This window comes from Macrotis lagotis, chromosome 2 (genome assembly GCF_037893015.1).
Source record: "Macrotis lagotis isolate mMagLag1 chromosome 2, bilby.v1.9.chrom.fasta, whole genome shotgun sequence".
Lineage (NCBI taxonomy): Eukaryota > Metazoa > Chordata > Mammalia > Peramelemorphia > Peramelidae > Macrotis > Macrotis lagotis.
Genome location: NC_133659.1, coordinates 157511692 through 157528528, shown reverse-complemented (window position 1 = coordinate 157528528; position 16837 = coordinate 157511692). Strand labels below are relative to the sequence as shown.

Below are 16837 nucleotides of genomic sequence, written 5' to 3'. Positions count from 1 at the left end.
GGAAGGTTTAAATCTCCAACTGGGGCTTGCCTGGGTTACCATCTCCTTGGCCAAAATCTGTGCACATCTGGGACATAGACACTTTCTGTTGGGTCTTATGAAAATGAACCCCTATATGACCAGGTGCCCCTGGCAAGACTCATAATTACAGACTGAACACCTGGGAATGGGTTTGGGAGGGTGGTTAGGCCAAGAATCTCTTAGTTATCAGGGTGGGGTGAGGAGAGGGGAGAGTGGGAAGGAGCTGGGGGCAGGGGTGGGGCAGGCATCTTGGGGCCCCCTTTGTACTATGGGCCTCTGCAACTCAGACAAACATGGCTGTTGGGTTGAGGGATAGACTGTGGGACATTTAAGATGACTCAAGCCTCTTTTCCCCTCATTATTAGTGAGTGCTTTAGCTTCTGGAGAGGAACATGGGGTGAGTCTCTGTGGTGTTCAGTGGCCCTATGTATTATCTGACCTCTTAGGACTGAAGACAGAGAAGATCATAGGACTACAGGTTCATAGATCTATGGCTACAAGGGAACTTGGAATTTGAATTCAGGTTCTGTGATTCCAGATTCAATGTGCTTTTTGAACAGTATCCTTTCTAGAATTATAAGTATGAAGTTTTACGGACTCTGGGGTAGTGCTAAATTTATCTGTCTAATCTTTGCCTTCATTTTCTCTAGGAGGGTGTTGGACAATGACATCCCTAGGAACCCTAGAGGAAAGAGCAGTGAGTAGGAAGGGGATCTTAGCAGGATATCTTCTAAGAGTATGGTGGACATAGCATTTGTTAGGGAGTTGTTGAAGTCTGAAACCCAAAGGAGCACAGGGGCCAAATTTGGAAAGAACCATAGTTTTGGATGAATTGTATTGGCTTCTTAGAGTCTCTACTATAGGAAAGTAGGAGGAAGATGATTGGGGCTGTCCTCCTAATGTTGAGAGTATAGCATGGGAATGTTAGCCACAGGACTGTCCCCACCATTATGTTAATCATCTTCTACTCTCAAATATAATTACCATCTCTCCCCTATTTTGCTTGCTAGCAGTAAGAAATTAAAGAAAGGCACTGCATACCTACCTAAGTCCCTTCCCAATTTCCAATCTGATAGATTTCAATATGGGAGTTTGTGGGTATGGGTAGGGAAATCATCTTTCATCTAGGAGTGTTGTATTCTATGGTCTCTGTAGCCACAGAGCTTCTCAGTGCAAGATAAGTATTTTTTGTTTTTTAGATTTTTCAAGATAATGGGATTAAGTGGCTTGCCCAAGGCCACACAGCTAGGTAATTATTAAGTGTCTGAGGCTGGATTTGAACTCAGGTACTCCTGACTCCAAGGTCCGTCGGTGCTCTATTCACTGCACCATCTAAGCCAACCAAGATAAACATTTTTAATACTATTGTCACTTAGGGCACTCTTGTCACTACCATGGATTTTGGCTTGGGATGTCTGATTCCCTCTCCAGTGGGCCATTGGATGTTATAGGGATGTGTGAGAATGGTTGACTGGGATGGTGATATAGGAATATAAAAAAACATCACTTTGCTTACAATTCTCCTCCTTCCAGTTACCCCTTTCCCCCCAAAAAAAGACATTGTACTTTGTTTTTGCGACCCTGGACTCTCTCTCTCCTCTCCATTATTTATTTATTTTTAAGGGGGGAAATTGGGGGTGGAGAGGGACAGGTGCAGAGACTGAGGTGTGAACAGAGGAACTTTAAAAACAACTGAGTGTGAATGGAGACACTCATTTTCTCACCTGCTTAATTCCAGGAATGGCTCTGTAGGAAGAGGAAGGGTGCTAAAAATCTTTTATTAGAGTTAAAAACTTGGAAAGGGGTAGGATAATTGAGAGATTGGGAGGGACTTTCTCACTGGAGTCCTTTTTGTGTTGGGGGGGTTGCACTTATCTGTGTTTGTTGGTCTTTGTAGAACAAGGAGAAGTCTGAGGCGGGGAGAAGACATGGTCAAAAGAAACCCAGGGAGGATTCTATCTCCCTTGTATATGTATTAGACCCTCTTATATCACTGTATGCATATTACCTCTCCCTTATGTACACACTTCTGTCTTTCCTACTTCTTCCTCTCCTGTGTAATGTTCTGCATAAAACTAGATTCACTCCACACTGGCTTCTCCCCCCCCCCCCCACTTCTAGTGCACAACTAGGCCTTATCCCATTGCTTCTCACCTCCCTGCCCTTCTCCCTTCCTCTTCAAGGTCCTTTGCACATGGACTCTGATTTCTGTATACATATATTGCTATCCCATTGTTTTCAATTGTGTCTGGCCCTTCATGACTCCCTTTGTAGTTTTCTTGGCAAAGATACTGGAATGGTCTGCTGTTACCTTCTCTAACTGATTTTACAGATGGGGAAACTGAGGCAACAGTGTTAAGTAACTTGTTCAGGATCACACAGTTAATAAATGTCTAAAGCTATATTTGAACTTGTGAAAATGAATTTTCCTGTTTTTAGGCCCAGCACTCTATCCCTTGCACCACCTAGATGCTCCGTATAAACATGTAGTACATGCTTATCTTATTGTCTTTTCCATATTGGTCTACCCCAGGTTAATAACTCTCACTTCCTCTTACACATATCAACCCCATCCCATTCCCTCATGTTTAGGAGTCCTGTCTCATGAGCCCTTCTCTCTAAGGTCTATCCCACACTCATTCTCAGGTGACCACCCAGGTCCCTCTCCTTTGTCTTCTCTTCCCCAGGTCCCTCAGATACACACAAAGGCCCATCCTATTGCCTCCCTTGTTTGCTGGGCCAGGTAGGGTTTGGGTTACTGGACTTGGAAAACCCTCCCAGGGCCATAAGGAGCTGGATTGAAGACATTGATGGAGCTGGCTTGTGGGAGTGGGGGAGAGAGAATTTCTTTGAAGGGGGGGAGCACAAGGGAAGTTGGCCTCATCATTGGAATCCAGGGCACACACTTCCTGATATCCACATGTCTGTTCTTGCCCCTCCTCTCAGGTGTGTGTGTGGGGAATCCTTTGCCACTCTGGAGCTGTCAGGAAGCTAGCTGAAGCTTGTGATTTGGTGGAGATACTAAATCCTGTCCTTGGAGGGGGAACCCAGGCATCCAGATTCTCTCACTGCCTCTTGCCCTCCTCCCTCCAGCCCCTGTCTGGGACAGAGGCCAGTGAGATTATGCATTCTCTCTCCTCCAAGTCTGCTGTTTCTGTGCCTGGTTGAGGAAAAAAAGGAATAGACCTGGGAGACGGCTTGGGAGTGTATGTATGTGTGATCCTGGGAGCTTAGGTGGGGGTGGGGGGGCATGTGTGTAAGATCCTGGGAGCTAAGGTGGGGGTGGGGGTGAAGAGAGAGCAAAGCAGGTCTCTACAGAGCCCGCTGGGCTGGGTGGGGTAGAGTGGAGTTGGGTGGAGCCAGCAGGAGCCTTTCCAGGTTTTCAAAAGGGAATAGATCTGAAGGACTCTTCTGCTTCCTTTCCCTTCTCATTTTCATTCATTAATGGCCTAGTGGTGAGAAGGCCTTCCTTCTATGAGCTCTAGCAAAGGCCTTTTGATGAGGAATAGCTCTCTCCCTTCTATAGGGTCCAATGGAGAGGGATCCTTGATCTCCGTGCCTGTCATCCCCCTACCCCCTCAGGCCAGTGAGGATGGTGAGCTCATGTCTGAGGCTGCTGGGAGCTGCCCTGGGAGAGTGTCAGGTAAACAGGTGGGGGCAAGAATACCCAATGCCAACTTCCAATGGACAACCTGTGGTTCTCTCAGCCCAACCCCCCACCCGCCCCCTCTCTGTAATTTCTTCATCTCACAGGAGCTCCACCTATTTTTCTGACCTCCCAGTCAGATGTGCCACCCAAGGGGCAGTTCACATTTTCTCAAGGCATAGGGATGAAGAGTTCCAATTCCTGCTGCTATTTTATTGCTCTTTCTCTGTGCCTTAGTTTTTACCTTCTTGGGCAGAGAGTCATAGTGCACAATCAGGATAGGAGATGTCTTTCTTGAGGGGTGAATTTGTACCATTGTCAGAAGCGTCTGTATCTACCTCCTTGTCGGGGAGAGAAGACATAGCTGCCTTGAGATCTTTCATTCAGTAACAGTGGGTAGGGAAATGCTTGGGCTAGTAGGGAACTGGATGAAATCCATGGAGTCCTTCTTGTTTGTCTCAGGTTTTGGGTCTGTTGGAAATATATTCCCTTCTGTGGTTTAGGCCTAGGGCCTATTTGAGTCTGTGATTTGAAGAAGGGGATAGGGCTGAACATTAGGCCAATTGTCTTATCCCCTATCCTGGTCATATGGACCCTCATGGGCTCCATGTAGGATCCCATACCCACTATTTGCTGTATGTCGAGAGTATGGGGTTGCTATGTTAACCCTTTTTTTTTTTTTGAATTACTTCTTTGTGAATTTCACTCTCAAAGGGTACTATTTGGGAGGGGAATCAGTGTGATTCAGTGGAAAAGACAAGATTGGGAGTTTAGAGAGCTGGTTCCCTTTTCTCTAACCAATACATCAAAATTCAGCTTCAAAAGAATTTTTTTGTTGTGGATGTGCCCTCCTCTGATTGGAACCCTCTATGCCTTAGAAGATGACTTTATGGTTTTTTTGTGGGCCAAAAATAAATGCTCAATAAATTTGTTGAATTGAATTGATCATTATGTGGCCAACTTTCTGATGGCAAACCAATCTGTATTTGGCTAGGCTGGCTTTCAGATGACAGACTCCCTGGGTTGAAGCTCTATGCATTTCCTGATGAGAAGGACCTTCAAGGTTTCTCTCCATGCCATGACGGATTATTAGAGAATAACTTAAATGAAGGTCTGCTAATAATAATAGCTCCCATTTGTAGTTTTCAAAATGCTTTCCTCATGACAATCCTGGGAGGTAGGTGGTGCAAGTTTTATATTTTAACGGATGGGTAAACTGAAGCAGAGAAATTAAGTCTCTGTGCCAAATCAGAGAATTTTGGAGCTGGAAGGGATCCCTGAGCTCATCTAGTCTAATCCTTCCCTGACTTAGCTTATCTTCTACAAAATCCCTTCCTGTGAAATCCAGAGTCTTTAAGATTCACCCTTAGCTGATCAATAAAGTGACATGGCTAGGACTGGAACTTAAGTTGTCTCATTCCAAATCCAGAGCTTTTTATTATGCCACACAACATTGTGTCCTTGGCTGAGTCTCACCATCCCTGGACCACTCTTTTCTACTTTGTATAGTAAAGATATTGATCTGAATAATTTTTTAAATTCTTTGAGACTCATAACATTCTATTCTTATTGCCTCTGTTGGGTTTTTACATTTGGTTTAGTGGATCACTTAGAGAATTTAGATCTACAATTCCTTTGATAAAAACATTTCCAACAACCCTTAGGATAAAAGCAGTCCAGGAATGAAAAAGCAGGTAACCACAGCTAGGAAGTCAAAAGCAATCTCAAGGAACTCTCTGGGGTCTCTTCTTCTGCTAAAATACTGGAACTATTTTGATACCTTCTGTGCCCAAGGCCATACCTGGACCCCTGATTCATCTACCTGGGAGCAAAGTTATAAAAAAATTTCTGTTATTAAAATTATTTATTGACAACATTCAGAAGCAGCTATATGATTGGTACAGTGGATAAAGAACTGAGAATGGAATCAGGAAGACCTGAGAACTACCCTCAGATATTTGCTAACTGAGTAAGCTTGTAAAGTCATTTAACCTCTGTTTACTTCTGTTTGCTCAACTGTAAAATGTCTATAACTGCAAAATATCTATAACACTTATTTCCCAGGGTTGTTGTGAGAATCAAATTTCTTGGCACATAGTAGTTGTTATATAAATGCTAGTTATCATTATTATTAATTATATTATGATTATTATTATTCAAACTGTCCCAGATCTAACCGAAACAACTTTTGGCTCCCATTAGCTATGGTTGGAAGTGTGGAGTTAACTCGACCCTAGCTCTATTAGTTTCTCCTGGCTCAATATATCTGTGAACCTACTGAGAACTAACTACAGTTAGACTAGAGTCTTCACCAAAAAACCCCAAACAAAAAAACCTTACTTTCTTTTTATAGTATTATATATTTAGACCTCTCCTTGCTGAATTGACTTTTAGATAGAGGCTCAGGGGAATTGTGATATGTACATAGTCAAGGGAATGTCACTTCTGCAGTGAAGTCAAATCAACCACCAGTGACCACTATGCTTCACCCTAAGACACTCAGAACTAAGTACACTTAGATTAGGGTCTTGAACAAATGCTACTTTTTTCTCATAGTATCATAGAAGTTCAGGGGAATTCTGATATGTGCATAGTCAAGGGGATGTCACTTCTCCACTGAAGTCAAAGCAATCACCAATAACCACCATGCTTTACCATAACTCATCCAGAGCAGACCAGATCATCATCTTGATATTTAGTCATTTTGCTTATCCAGGACATTGAGGAGATGTAGAGATCACCAATCCTCTGGCTGATTGTCCTAGATCTTATGACTTCTAAGAGGTAATTATGAGCTTCAGAGGTCAAAGCCTAGATGTATATAACGTGGAAGCTGGGATGGGGCTGCCTCCTTTTACATTCTGAGTCAATGAGGACTCAAGCAGAGAACAGATCCATGATTTATAAAATGGGAATGTTATACTACTATTAGAAAGCAAAATGTAGTTGAAAAAATAATGAATTTGGAGTTAGAAGACATAGGTTCAAGCCCTGACTTTATCACTTAATAAGAGAGTGACCTCATATAACAAGTCACATTCTATCAAATTCAACAAGTGTTTGCTTACTCTGCTAGGCAAAAGTAAAAGCTATCTCTCCCCTCAAGCAGCTTTTATTTTACTGAGGTGAGGCAATATATACAAAGATAAGTAAATACAAAATCTAATTTTTGATGATGTAAGGAATACAAGAACTAGAGAGAAGGGCTTTGCAAGGTGGCAGTAGAGGAATTAGAGCTTTAAAGAGGTGGAGGGAAGGGGAGAGAGTGTTCTGAATATGGGGTGGAGGGGAGGTAGGTCCTAGAGATGTAGGATAAAGGGAAAGACAAATGGGTCAATTTGACTGGAATGCAAGGTTTATGAAGGGGAGTGATAGAAAAAGGGTAATCCTGGGCCCTGTGGTGGGCAAAGGTGGGTGAGACTAGAGACAGGGGTAAAACTAGTCATTGGCCATGGGTGCATGTGTGCGTGTGTGTAAGTGTGTGCACACACACACAAGCAAGCATTTACATGTATACACATGTTTGTGGTGGGCAGAGTGTGGAATCAGGTCCAAGCTCTGACCTGCTTGTTGGAATGTGCTTCCTAGATAGTTCTGGGGGGGGGGGGGGGCTGTGATAGAGGCTGATGAAATTATTTTGCCCCATGCTAGAGTTTCCTACAGGAAGGACTAAACTTTCCTAATCTCAAATATTTGGATTAATTTCTATTTACTTACCCCATATCTTCACTTCCTGTCCTAGAAGATCCTGCTTCAGACCTTTGTGAATCACAGCTTTTATTTCCAGAAAGTCCTTTTACCTTCTTCCTATTATAACATCATCTCAGTTCCTCTCCTTAGTGGGGATTAGGAGTTGTGGGGTCCCTTCTTTTTTAATGATTTGTAAAGGCTGTCATAGGACTTTAGAGCTAGAATGGACTTTTGAGATCATTTCATCTTGACTCTCTTATTTTATATATGAGAAAACAAAACCACTAAGATGAATTGACTTGTCCCAGGGCACATGAGTAGTGAGGGGAAACAAGAATTTAAGTATTCTAAGTCCTTCAGTCTTCTCACACAGAATAACCCTAGCCCCTTGAGCAATTCTCTTAGCCTTGAGTTCCCAGACTTTTTATATCCTTGGTCTTCTGTAGCTGTTTATTCTGGAACTGGGCTGTGAATTGGATCAGAACTGGATGTAATCGAGAGAGAGAAGTGTCATTGTCCTAATCCTGATTCATTACTTCTGTTTGCCTGCCTCCTGTTGTGTTGTTTATGCTCCGATGTGAGCTCTGAGTGTACAGGCACATGTGGCCTATATTTGTTTTGTCTTGTGGATCTGGAAGTCCCATCCAATCTAAAAGGCCTGGTATGAATGGAACAGGGTCTATAGCTAGTTTGAGTTTTGGCCATCAATGCCTGCACACTTCCAGCTTCAAAGGCTGCCCTGTCTTCTCTGTGTGTGTGTGTGTGTGTGTGTGTGTGTGTGTGTGTGTTAAGGGGAGGGCATTTGGGATGGTGGGGAATGCTACAGCACCGGGTTTATTTTTTTCTGAAGCTTTTGCTCCAATTGTTTCTTGGAGAAATCTGATCCCAGAGCCCAAACAAAAGCTGGGGCTGAAGGAGGAAAAACCCCATTCTTTTTCCTAGTCCCTAACCTCTTCCCCTACCCCATCCCTATAACCTCTCTCGCTGTGGATGCTGGGTATGGGTTCCAGGACTTGGCTGCCATCACCTAGGCAACAGGGGGCTTTGGTTGCTATGGTGATCAATGTGGAAAAAGCTGGGCAGCAGAGACAAAAGACCCCCCCCCCAATTCTCTTGGGATGAGGCTAAGACATTCCATTAATTTTATTTCTGAAAGACCTTTGGGGGAGGGGGTCCCCCATTTTTTGTGAAGGTCTTTCCCCTCCTTCTGGCCTTCTTTTAACCTGGGCTGTTGAAGAGAATTAGTTTTTTGGGGAGGGGAAGATAGGCTGGGGGAGGAATTGGAGTCCCAATTTAGAGGCCCCCTCCTATCCCTCTGACTCTTGCTCCACCCCAAACTCATAATTCCCTCCCCCTCTGCCTTTCAACATTCCCACTTGTTGCTCTCTCCTGTCCCCACCCCCTTTCCTGAGAATCTTGCCAACCCTGGAGACACTCATACCCAATCCTGAGACTAGCTTAAACAGGGAAGAGCTCCTCCCTTTTTATTTCTGTTGTGGCTGAGTTGGTAGTTGGGTACTGGGGGGGGGGAGCAGCAGACTGGGGTCCCAGACTTTTGGATTCTGTTCTAGACCTTTCAGAGACCTTTGGTGGGTGGCATTTGGGGAGTAGGTACCCTGTCCTATTTTGGAGAGGGAGGTTAGGTAGTGCATGAGGGTGATGGGGATGGTAAAAGGGAATGGATCTTGCTGTCTCTTTAAGAGTAACTTGGGGGGAAGGAGGTGGATGCCTGAGCCTGTTCTCCAGGCAGGGGGTAGGGGTGGGTAGCTGGGAAGGGGCCTGTGGGCTAAACAGGCAGGAACAAAGGACTAGGGGGGGGGGGGGTCCTGGTGGCTGGCCCTGTGTCTGTTTTTAAAATTTATCGGTGGGGATCACACAACCCCATCAACCTTTCTTCTGTGTGTGTTTGAAGTGGTTTTTCTAGCCAGGGAATGAGTAAGAGAGAGAGAGAGAGAGAGAGAGAGAGAGAGAGTGGGTGTGTGTATATGTGTGTCTGTAAGGCTTCTGGGCTAGCTAGGGTGCACTTCTGTCTCCTTGAGTATGTCTGAGTTTACTGACTTCACCAAATCTTAGCGATTCAGTTTCTCTCATTCCTTGGAGTCTCAGAGGAAGATCTGGGCCTGGAATGTGTCTGCTTCCAGAGCTGTGGCTCATCTAGCCTCACCTCTTAGGAGACCTGAATGGATCGATAACATAAATTTATTAAGTGTCTGCTTTGTAAAATGCCCTGGCATAGGATGGGGGGGGGGGTGAGTATGTGGGAAGAAGTGGGGAGGAGCTTCAGGCTTTATGTCCTAGTCAAACTGGTTTAGTCTCTGCCCCCTAAATGTGCTGTGAATTTCCAACTCCATGCCTTTGCTTATACTTTTTGTTTACATTTGGAATTCTCCCCCCCCACCCCATTTCCCCTTGCTTGTTGCATCCCTATGTATTCTTAAAGTCTTTTTTATTCTTAAATTTTCTTTATTTTCTTTTAACTTTTTTAAATTTACCATCTAGAGATCTGAGTGTTTCCCTCTATAACTGACATCTCCTCAGTGTTTTTTCTCTTATTCCTGACAATATGATACTTATCATGTAATATTTTGTGTTACGTTATTTTTTTTGTATTAAATTCTATGAGGGGGAGGACATAGTGTTGTTTAAGCTTCATATCTTCCTTTGTTCAGGATAGAGGAAATAAATACTTGTTGAAATGAATTGAATCAGACTTTTTTTTTAAATGTATAGAGCTTTGTATAAAGTATTGTCTATTGGAAAACCATCAGTGACTCATGTCTGTATTTCATATCCTGCCAGTTACCAAGTCCTGCAGATCCCAGATTGCTCACATTTCTCCTTATCTCAAGTTCCCACCCTACTACAGGTTTTCTTTCATATTAGACAGCTCTGATGATGAGGAATTTTCATTTGAGCTTTAAAGAATTGGGTGAAGCCAAGAAGGAGTGGGAAGGCAGACTTTCTAGGCACTGGGAACCACATGAGCAAAGGTAGAGAGGTAGATGGGAGAGTGCATTGCAAGAACTATGATCTTGTGTGACTGTAGCTAACCTAAATTTTATGGAGGGGAATAAGATGTGATAATTCATTCAAATGTAAGAAGTTCCAGATCTTGGACTCCTTGAGTCATGGACAACAGCATTGGAATTTACAAAATAGGGGAGTACAATGAAGAGATTCTCTTTATAAAGATTAACCAATTAGGCTCTCCCTTTGTGTTATAAGGGGGTCATGATTTGAATGAGTTCTAAGGCAGGGACCATGTTGTAGACCCAATTGTGAAATTGAATTCATCTAGGGGACTATGGGAGGAGAGAATGCACCCTGAAAATATTCAATTAGAGGTCTTTTTAAAAAAATATTTTATTTTCCATCCAATTACATGCTAAAACAGTTTTTAAAACATTTTTAAAATTTTGAGTTCCAAATTTTATTTCTTTCTTCCTCACTTCTGAGAGACCAACCAGAAGTCTCTCTGATGAAGTTCAGCATCCTTCTCCTTAGCATCTGAATTAATAGGTTTCCTTGGAGGCTAATTGCTGGCATCCAGGGCAGGAGATACAGTAATATTCTTCTTTCTTCTCATTGCATATTTCTTTTCTGGATCATAATGATATGCTCATAAATTTAGATTTTGACTTTCTCTGCAACTTTTGCTCACTGGTCCTTGAATTCTGTCCTTCAGAAACAAAGTTAAGATAGCACCTATAGAATTGAGAGTGATCTATGTAGAGTTGTGAGGTAAGGCCCTGGGAGTAAGTAAGATTGTCATGGGAGAGAAGGTAGGGAGAGGAGGCCAAGGACAGACCCTTGGGCACACTCACATTAAGAAGGAAGGCATAAAGGAGTGGTTAGGGAACTTTAGGAGAACCATAGAGTGTGAGACATCTTTCAAGCCAAGATGAGAGAGTATACAGTAGGAAGAAATTATAAAACTTTCCAAATCTTCAGAATAATCAAGAGAATCAGGAAGAAAAAAAAGACCATTGGTTCTAGAAAGGAGGAGATCTCTTCTATGGTAATCTGTGCAAAGGCAATTTTAGTACACATATAGAGATGTAAGCTAGGTAATGGGCTAGAAGTGTGGAGGGAGGAAACAGGCTTCAGTTGTAGACAGCTTTCCCTAGAAATTTAGTATGGACAAAGGGAGGAGAGAAATGGGATAATATTAAGTGAAGGATTTTTTTCCTGACTAGGGGGCCTGAGCATGTTTGTAAGCAAATGAGAAAAAGACAATGGAGAGGGAAGGATTGAAGGTTCTGGAGAGAGCATAGCTTCTAGAGCTAGGACCTAGAGTAGTTGGGAGAGATGAAAGTCAAGGGCACAGGTAAGGGCTAAGAATTAGTGTGACTTTGAAATGCTGTTAGTTTTGTGACCTGAAGAGAGGGCAGGTGCTGATACTGAGAAGTTTTGAGACTTGGAGGAATGTATGTGTTGAAAACAGTTGGTACTTAATATATTTTTGATGAATGATGAATGAATGAGTCAATGAATAAGGACGTTAGGGCAAAATTATTGATTTGAGAGATAATGAAATTTCCCCAGAAATTCATGTCTGTGTGGACTGTAAGAGAGAACACTGAATTGCAATTCTGAAGATTTTGAAAGATCCAGAAATCCTAGATTCTATTTAGGAAAGTACTTTGAGCCCATATTGAAAAATGTATTACATCTTTGGTGAGGGGGCAGACATAATCTAAAGTAAAAGATGGAGGCTTTCTTAAATTTAAACTATATATATCCTTCATTTTTTTGAGGCTTTCTTCATTATATGCCACTATCCCTTCTGAATTACTTTGCCTTCATGGATCCCCATTTGTTTCTGTAAAATGGGTTATGTTTCAGTCTTCAAGAGTACTAAGTGAGATTAAAAAAGAAACCCAGATTATTCGTATTTGCCTAAGCAGTCAGATTTTCTGACTTGGGAATGGGCAAGTGTGAAACACACTAGAATGGTTTCTGAGAAAAAGATCATAGGGTTAAAAGCTGAAAGGAGCTGCATTCTGATCCAACCCCCTAATTTTAAAAATGAGGAAACTGAGTCCCGAGAAGGTTAAATAATTTTCCTAAGGTTTCACAGGTCATAACTGTCACTTACATGATTCAAATACACTTCCTCTGAATCCAGACACTGCCTGAATGGACTGTACCAAACTGCCTTTTTTCTTTGGTGATTCTTGTAAACAGACAATCCTATTTCTCTCCTTATCTCTATTTGATAACAGGAGGATGAACAAGATGACCTAACAGCTTAGTTGGGACACAGTCAGTGCTTTGTTCAATATCTCATCACAAAACCTGGAAGATCTTTTCTGTAGGGTATCTCTCTCCCATTTGGCCTCTATACTGGATGTTCTTCATGACAATTGCAGACATTGGCTCTTTTAGGTCTCACCTGATAACAAAAATCATATCATCAAACAAAATTGTCGATATCGTTCTATTTTTAATCCAACATAGTTGCCAGATCTTACATTTCCCTCTCCACAGCATCCCTTGTCTTCCCTCTTCTCTTGCACATACGGATCATCCTAATATGACTCTTATCATCTCTCAGTTTCAAAAGCCTGTTTGTTCTCCCTGATTCAAGTTACTCCCCTCTGCAATCTGTTCTCTGCATAGCTACTAAAGTGATTTTCCTAAAGTACAGGCATGATCATGTCATCTTCCTACTGAATAAATTCCAGTGGCTCCTTATTACTTTTAGGATCAAATTTAAACTCCTTTGTTTGGCAGTTAAATCTCTTTACTACCTGGCCCCTTATTCCTTCTACATATTACTTCTTGGCATATTTCAGCTAAAATCTCACCTACTTCAGGAAGCCTTTCTCTATCCTTCTTAATTCTAGTGCCTTTCCTCTGTTGATTATTTCCAGTTTTAGACATGTTAAGTTTAAGATGTCTGGGGGAAATTCAGTTTGAGATCTCATTTGGAAGCAGTTGGAGATGTGAGTCTTGCACAGGTTAGGAGAGAAAGTTAATACTAGATGGAAGGATTCAACAAAATGCAGAAATCAGTACAGGCTGCTATGAGGAAGAAAAGACTTTCTAGAATAGGTGGTATTTGAGCACAACTTTAAAGAATAGATATGATAGAGATCAGTTGAGAGGAGGGAACAAAGGTATTTCAAGAAATATGCCAGTTACTGTGTAAAAAGGGAAACAGACCAGGTTCAGGATTTGGGGATGGCCACAGTCCTGGGCTGTGGAAGCTGTTCAGACTTTCTCAGAAGAGGTAGATAGTCAGTGATCTGTTGGTTCTAATATCTTAATGTGTTTTGCTTAACATAAGGAAGGTCAGGAAACCCAAAAATGAGATACCTATGTTTGGGCAGGATCATTTAAGGATGTACCTAGGGGATGAGGCAATGAAAGATACAAGCAAGGAAGCTTGGATTCTTGGCAGATAACCTCAGGCTATGGCAAGAGGAGGGAGATTATGATTCTGCAAGAGGCCACTCTCTGAACTTGGCACATACAGGTTTATGACCGGCTTTATTCATTTCTTATTCCATATGAGGATATTCCCTTCCTAAATAATTACTTATACAACAACTCAAAGGTTTTTTTTTGTTTTGTTTTTTTAGGTATTTGCAAGGCAAATGGGGTTACGTGGCTTCCCCAAGGCCACACAGCTAGGTAATTACTAAGTGTCTGAGACTAGATTTGAACTGAGGTACTCCTGACTCCAAGGCTGGTACTTTATCCACTATGCCACCTAGCCGCCCCGGTTTTTGTTTTTAATGGGAACATGATTTGATTGTTTCTCCAGCCTCTAATGTCATTGGTAGGGAGCCCCAAGGACACTTCTTGCTAAGTAGCAGGAAGTTTTCAAGAAAGAATTCATGATTTTAGGAGCGGAAGAATGAATAAGAGGTAAAGGAAAGGTTGAAGATTTGGGAGAAGGTAGGGATCCAGAAAAAGAACTGGGGATCTGGTGGGTATCCTGCTAGGGGGCAGAAGTCAAAAGTTCCTGTAGGCTGTGACTATAAACCAGAATGGACCTTCCAAAAAGCCACCATAAAAAACACAACAAATCAACAACCAAAAAAATTCAGATATTTTCTGTTCTACCATAATATTATTCCTTTACTGGGTCTTTTTTTTTTTTTGGACCAGACCTATAATTTCATGGGTGTAGGAAATTTCCAGTGATGAAATCACTTCTCCAACCAATGCTTCTCTTCCACTTAATGTCTTAGAGAGTTGCCTGGGGGCACAGAGAAGTTAAATGACATCCATCATAGGCAGGGCATTAAACTGAAGTCTTCTTGTCTCCCAGACCAACTATCCACTTACTACATTATCCATTTATCTCACAATGGGAAAAGTTTGGTCTTGTCCATTTTAGAGCTTCAAATCTTTCAGCCTTTTCCTAACCCCACCTTCAGGGTAGGGTTCTGCAGTGGAATGAGTGATGGATTTTAATCAGACATTGTGGATCCAAATCCAGCCTGAACTACTACTTTATATGAGGGTGACTTAATCACTTAACCTTTATGAACCTTGTTGATTTTGTTTCTTGCTTTAAAGTCAAGGATTGTGATCAAAATATCTGTCTCTCTAAAGGTTCCTTCCAGCTTTGAACCTTTTTGTTTATGATTTACTTCAGCAATGACTACTTATTTCTCCTCTCTTCTCTCTGTCTCTCTCCCTCCACCTCTAAACAAACAACCAAAAAAACAAACCCTGCTAGGGTCATTGATTTGTAGGTATACTTAGAGACATTGAGGAAATGAGACCCAGAGAAATGACTGGACAACCCTTTGTGTATGGGATAAGTAAGTACATATGAAGGTAGAGTTTGAAGGTAGTTAGACAATAGATGCTATCTGCTGCCCAAGAGTACTCACACAGGGGTGTTCTGAAGACAGCTCTTCACTGGGAAACAGATTAAATTTCAATATTAACATTTATACCTTGTAAGGTATAGGGAAAGCTTCATTGATTCTTCTGTTTATTGTTTAGACTTAAGTGATGGAGAAAGTCTTAAAAATGCGGATTAAACTTAATGTGTATAGGCTACAATTTTTTTAGTGGAGAGTTGGTTGTTAAACATTTACTAGCATACTTCTGTTCTCTACCCAACTTTAATTTATTTTGTATTTTCTTTTCTAAGTCTATGTTGTATCTTTCATGTAGAATGTAAGCTTCTTTAGGACACATACTATTTAATTTTTACTTTTTTTACCTTCAGTGTCTAGCACAGCACCTTGAACATAGTAAATCCTTAGTTCATTTTTGTTAAAAGCAAATGAAATGAGTGATCATATCACTATACTATACCCCACTTCTTTAATCCTTTATTTATATAGCACTTTAGACAATATATTTGACAAAGGAGAGTATATCCAGAAATGGATTCTGAGGATTGGGAAGACTCTTGAGTTCATGTAACTTGAAAATCTGTGATGGAAGAAACTAGGTATATTTAGCCTGATGAGAAGACTTGGGGAGGACTCAGGCGGATTCCAATGACTATTTTCATTTGTTAGAAAGACTACCTTGTGGAAGAAGGTTTAGATTTCTTCTTCTTTCTTTCTTTTTTCTTTTTCCTCTTTCTTTTTCTTCTTTTTCCTTCTACTTCTTTTTTCTCTTCCTCTTTTTTCCTTCCTTCCTTCTTCTTCTTCTTCCTCCTCCTCCTCCTCTTCCTCCTTCTTCTCCTGATTTTTTTTCTTTTTCTTTTTCTCTAGAGTCAGAACAAAGAACGAAAAGTAGAAGCTGCTGAGAAAGATTTTGGCTGGATATAAGGAAAAGCTTCCTAACAATTAAGTGGTCGGAAAGTGAAATGGGGAATTGGTGGTTTTTCAAATGGAGGCTGTCTGAATGCTTGGTGGAGATGTTATTGAGGCTATTCCTGTTTTTACATTTGGATTGAACTAGATGGTCTCTTAGTTTCTATTAATTCTGTAGTCCTCCCAGATCTTCACAGGAGTGGTGGGATCATTATCATGGTTCATTATAACTTTGGAACCCATCTCTTTCTGGGTCATTTGTAAATGGATAACACTGACCTGACACCCAATACTGGGATCCTCCAGATAGGACTTGATCCTCCTGGGAAGACTCTCCTAGCCCTTGTTCTTTATCCAGCTGTTAGTTTATTCCATCTAGCATACCAAAAACTTAATAGACTTGTCAGAAAATTGTCTGGCTTTTTCCTTGAGGGGCAGGATGGAGTGAGAGAGGATAAGCAGAATGGAGTCACTGATGGAAGAAATCATAGGATCATAGATTCGAAGGGATCTTGACAGTCACTTAGTCTAATCATTTTGCATCACAGAAAAAAACTCTGGAGGTTGAGAGTTGTGACTTGTTCAGCATCACACTATAAGTGGTCCTTCAGTGGTCCTCCTCTATGTGAGGTAGAATTGAGAAGACTACTAGTAGGATGGGACAATGAGATCATGAACCCAAGATACTGAAAGTATGGTAATATCTCAAAGGAATAGAATAGAATCAATGAGTTAGTCAGTAGCA

General features: G+C 41.6%; 1 protein-coding gene across 2 annotated transcripts in view; it reads left to right on the top strand.

The window, feature by feature from the left end:
• VANGL2 (VANGL planar cell polarity protein 2) overlaps positions 1-16837 on the top strand; it is a 42591-nt gene that overhangs the window by 7941 nt on the left and 17813 nt on the right. The window lies entirely within an intron of this gene.